This window comes from Excalfactoria chinensis, chromosome 1 (genome assembly GCF_039878825.1).
Source record: "Excalfactoria chinensis isolate bCotChi1 chromosome 1, bCotChi1.hap2, whole genome shotgun sequence".
Lineage (NCBI taxonomy): Eukaryota > Metazoa > Chordata > Aves > Galliformes > Phasianidae > Excalfactoria > Excalfactoria chinensis.
In genome coordinates, this window is record NC_092825.1 from 172750813 (window position 1) to 172756352 (window position 5540).

The window sequence follows — 5540 nt, forward strand, 5'->3', positions numbered from 1 at the left end:
ATAACATTTATAACAAAATGGTACATTGGAAAAAAAAAAAAAAAAAAAAAAAAAAAAAAAAAAAAAAAAAAAAAAAAGGATTCCACAAAGTGACACCTTACTTTGTTTTTCAGGCTTACAGATGAGTTATTGTATTACACACATCTGTGTCCAGGGTACATATGTTCCTGAATATTGGACATATGGGAATACAAATCAAGGAATTTGTGTTTAGCTCCCCACTTGACTACATTTACAGCTACTAGAAAAAATTCACTTTTTTGACAAAGGCATTCCTCAGCAGCTCTTCCTGCAGGCTTCTTTTCATGTACTAACAGAACAGAATCACAAAAGAACTAAGGTGGGAAGGCAATCCAGAGAATAAATCCAATCCTCTTGTTTGAAGAATAGCCACCTACATCAAGTTGCTTAGGGCCTGTGTCAATAGAGTTTTGAATAACTCCAAGGATAGTGATCATTCACCCCGCTCAGGGAAGCCTGTTCTAGTGTTTGACCAACATAGCCATTAAATATTTATATACATATATTTTCTTATGCATAAAAAATGTTTTTATTGGATTTCATTTTGTGGCAGTTGCCTTTTGTGTCATCACTAGGAAGCTCTGAGAAAACCCTGGTTCTATCTTTTTTATTTCAGCCATCAGGTAAATAATTAATATCTCTATATACACAATGATAAACATAGAATCATCATAGAATAATAGAATCACAAGGTTGGAAAAGACCTACAAGATCATCTAGTCCAACCGTCCTCCCATTTCCATTGCTACCACAAGCCACTAAACCATATCTTGTAGCTCCTCATCCAAATGTCTCTTGAACACTGGCAGGGATGGAGACTCTACCACCTCCCTCAGCAGGCCATTGCAGTGCCTGACCACTCTCTGAGAGAACAAGTTCTTTCTTATGTCTAATCTAAACTCTTCTGGTACAGCTTGTGGCCATTTTCTCAGGTCCTGTTTGTTGCCTGGGAGAAGAGGCCAAACCCCTCCCCTTTATAATGCTCCCATGACTCTTCTCTTCACCAACCTTAGCAATCCCATCCCTCTCATCTTATCCTTGTATAACAGATAGTCCAATGCCTTTGTAGATTTTGCTGACTCAATCCAATATGCCATGTTTGTCTTGTATTGGGAAGCCAAGCTCTGGGCACAGCTCTCTGGAGCAGGAGCACCTGCCTCAACTTGCTGACAATGTTCTGCCTAATGCATCTTTTGGCTTCCATTTCTGTAAATACACATTCCTGGCTCATGTTTAACTTGGCATCCATCAGGACACTCAAGACCTCTTCTGTCAAGTTACGTTTCTGAGGTCCCCTCCATCTGCTGGAAAGGAACTCTGTGGAGAAGGATGTCCAGGTGAACGATAGATTGGCCATTAGCCAGCAGTATGCCCTGGTGGCCAAGAAAGATGATGGGATGCTGGGGTGCATTAAAAGGAGCATGGCAAGCAGGTCAATGGAGGTGATGGACTCTGCCCTGGAGTACTGTATCCACTTCTGGGCTCCCAGCACAAAAAAAACAGGGATCTCCTGGAGAGAGCTCATCAATGGGCCACAAAGTTGATAAAGGGCCTGGAGCATCTCCATTATGAAGAAAGACAGAGTGAACTGGATCTGTTCAGCCTTGAGATAATCTTATTGAATTTTATAAATACCTTAAGTATGGGAGTCAACCTATTTTCAGCAGTCTGTGAGGTCAAGACAAGGGGAAACGGCCATAAACTGGAGCACGGGAAGTTCTGCACCAACATGTGAAGGAATTTCTTCACAGTGAGGGTGACAGGACACTGGAACAGGTTGCCCAGGGAGGTCGTGGATTCTCCTTCTCTGGAGGTACTCAAGACCCACCTGGACTCTTCTGCGCAGCATGCGTTAGGGGGCCCGCTTTGCAGGAGGGGTTTGGACTCAACTATATCAAGAGGTCCCTTCCAGCCCCTACAATTCCCTACAATTCTGTGATTCTATGACTTCCATACGTGTCTCACTAGAGCTGAGCAGAGGAACAGGATCAGATCCCTTTACTTGATTGCATTGTTCTGCCTCATGCAATCCAGTAAGCTGTTGATATTCTTATCCCATTTATATCACTCAACTTTAGACATTAGATATTAGAATCCAATTTAAAATTAAATCACAGGCATTTAAATGTCTAGGAGTGCACCATGTATCACAATCCTAGTTCTACTCAATATCGTTAATGGGAAATGGAAAAATATTCAACTCACCCGAACATAAATACCTATTGTTGTCCCTGACATTCAACGTCAGGCTGAGCACCTTAATCTAGCTGTGGGTGTCTCTGTTCATTGCAGGGGAGTTGAGCTAGATAACCTTTAATGGTCTCTTCCAACTCAAGTGATTCTATTGTTCCATGCTATGTGAGGCTTGTGTAAGACAGACAAGTGTTCTGAGAAGGCAAATACTTCTATGAAAAGCAGTAACAAAAAAAAAAAAAAAAAAAAAAAAAAAAAAAAAAAAAAAAAAAAGAGAGAAAATAACGGCAACATCAATAAATATCCACAATATCCAAGAAATAAGAAATACAAGGAAAGACCTGATTATAGGTCATTTTTGTCTCTTCTACAAATTTTGCAGTAAATAATCTGTTTCAATAGTGCTAGTATCTCTAGTATCTCTCAGTGATTTTTATTTACAAAGCCTCCCATTATTACCCACTCTCCCAGTGCTCACTTTAGAGAATATGAATGCATTAACATGATTACATTTGCATTAAATACATGGTTCATTTTTAAAAGTATAAATGCTCACAATTTTATGACACACCCGCATGAATTATAAAATGATGTATAATAAAATTGTGCTTGATTTTATAATTATCTGTTGTTATCCATGGCTAATTACATATTCAGAACAGATGTGTTAATCCTGAAAGCCTCCCTGGATCCCTCCCTTTTCCTCTCCTGGATGTTTTTTTCATACTCAGTTATTTCTTGTTTCCTGGAAGTTGTAGAAAAAAAATATGCTTAACATCGATGGATATATGCAAATCTTCAAACAACTATGCCCAAAGTTAAAAGTAGAAATATTAATATGTACCTACTATTTCTGGCAGGCCAATATTACATTGCTTTGATCATATTTTTTTAGTAGCTTGCTCTTCTGTTTGAAATATTGACTCTTATAGTGATTTTGCCCTCTTCATTTTCTCAGAAATGTAGCCTGTGCTTTACATATTAAAACCTCCTAAAATAGTTTGTTTTTCTACTGATCATTGGTGTAGTATGTGAGCATCTAAAGGTATTTATAAGTATGAAAAGTCAGAGGTTTGAAATATCTTGTTCAAAATGTGGAAGGGGGAAGAATAATTACGGTATTGTTGTAACTTAATAAATACAAATAAAATGTCCAATCAGTGGCTTCAGATATAATATATTATTACAGTGATCAGAGCTGCAACTTAGATAGCAAAATCCATTTATTTTTTTTAAGAATTAGGTTCTATTTTTTAAGACTTAGGCAACTCATGAAGCAACTTACTTTGCCATCTGAGAGCAGCAGTTTCCAATGATATTTCATTTAATTCTGTTACAGTCAACTTCAGAAAGCATTTCTAGATATCAGCTCATTTCAGCTCTCTTGCTCCACTGCCTATGAAGAAAATAGTCTTTTAATTGAGAGGCAACTCATTTTTCTACATCTAGAGAATTAGAGTAGATATGCCATGTGGTATCCTACCATAATGGCAAGAGGTTTACCTTTGGCCTTCTGATAGATGTCAGCTGTATATTTGAAAGTGTAGTCACACAGTGTATATGGGACAACAAGGGGATCAGGTGCAGCCAGTGTGGGTTCAACAAAGGTCCCGCCTGACTAACTTGATCTTTTTCAATGACCAGGTGACAAATCCAGTGGATGAGGAAAAGGTTGCGCATGCACTCTACCTAGACTTTAGAATAACATAGACTCTGTCTCCTACAGCATTCTCAAGAAGGTGTGACCCTGTGTACCTGGTGTACTCTTTTTTTTTTTTTTTGTATTCAGAACTGTCCTGTGTAGTATCTTTATTAATGATCTGCATGAGAGGATTGAGTGTTAGCTCAGTAAGTTTGCAGATGACACCAAGTTGGGAGAAACTGTTAATCTGTATGAGGGTAGGAAAGACCCACAGAAAGAACTGGACAGACTGGAACAATAGCTCAAGGCCAGTTGTATGAATTTCAACAAGGTGGAGTGTTGTGTCCTACACTTTGGTCAAAACAACCCGATGCATCACTACATGCTTGGAGCAGAGTGGCTGAAATGTGGCATGGTGCTGACAGTCACGAGCCAGTGGTGTATTCAGGAGGCAAAGAAGACCAGTGTAATCCTGGCTTGTGTCAGAAATAATGTAGTCTGCAGTAGCAGGGAGGTGATCATGCCTTTGTGCTTTTGGGGAGTGCATGGCATATAATTTCTTTACCTCTTTACCTACTCAAATCTCTTGCACACACAACCTGTATATACACTTGGCCTAAATTTAATTTCTTAAACTACATGTTTTCAGGACGCTTAGAGGTGGCTTGCACTGTGTAAATGGAAGGGGAGTCAGTCACTGTGCTTTTAGAGAGTTATTTCTCAATTGATAATGAACTTTGAGCTTCACTCTGCTAACAATCATTTGTGTCAGTAAAATTAAGCATATATATTTGTATCTGTGGGATAGTCAATAGTTGAAGCTTTGACATTTCTAAGTTGCTACACAAATGCATAAAAATTCTCCTTTTGATTCTTATGTTTCCTTCTATATTCTCACATCTTCTCAAATGGTTGAACTGTCAGTCACTTTCTATGAATGTCTAATGCTCCACGAATCTGAAACTTTAGACACACTACTCTTGAACCATATTTTAACAATGAAGACCTCATTGTAGCAAGTCTACCATAGTAAATACTGCGAGACTGAAAGAGTTAATAGCAGTTATATAAGTCTCTGATTTTATCTGTTCCCAGCATATAAGCATTGGAAAAACAATAATACATTCATTGAGACCCATGTGCACAAGCTCATTTGCATATTTCATGTATTATGCAGATTAAATATTTTATTAAACTTTTCAAGTAATTCATTTCCTCTCATATGTTTACAGTTTTATTAGCTGTACATAGTGGAGGGAGACATTTTCAGTGCAGTCATTACTGTTTGTTCCTGCTCCTCACTCAACATGTGCTTTCCTCTGACTTAACTGCCTTGTATAAAATGCACATGAACAGAATTACACAGAAATCAGAAGAATAATAACAGATGAAGCTAAAAATAAATGCTTACATTGTACAGTGGCAGTATCTTAAAGACCCACAGTCAGAACCACACAAAGCATTTCTGAGTTGTTGGATCATATATCCTTTATTGTTAGATTGCAGACACATACATTTTACTAATAGAAGTGTTATTTCCCCTGATAAACACAGATATTAATCAGAATATTTCTTTTTCTTGAACACTTCTCTTCCAAGTCTTTCTGCATTAAAATAAATTAAACAAATTTAGATCGGTTTTTGGCTCAACTCTCATATTACTTTGTAAAAGTCTTTTAAACCA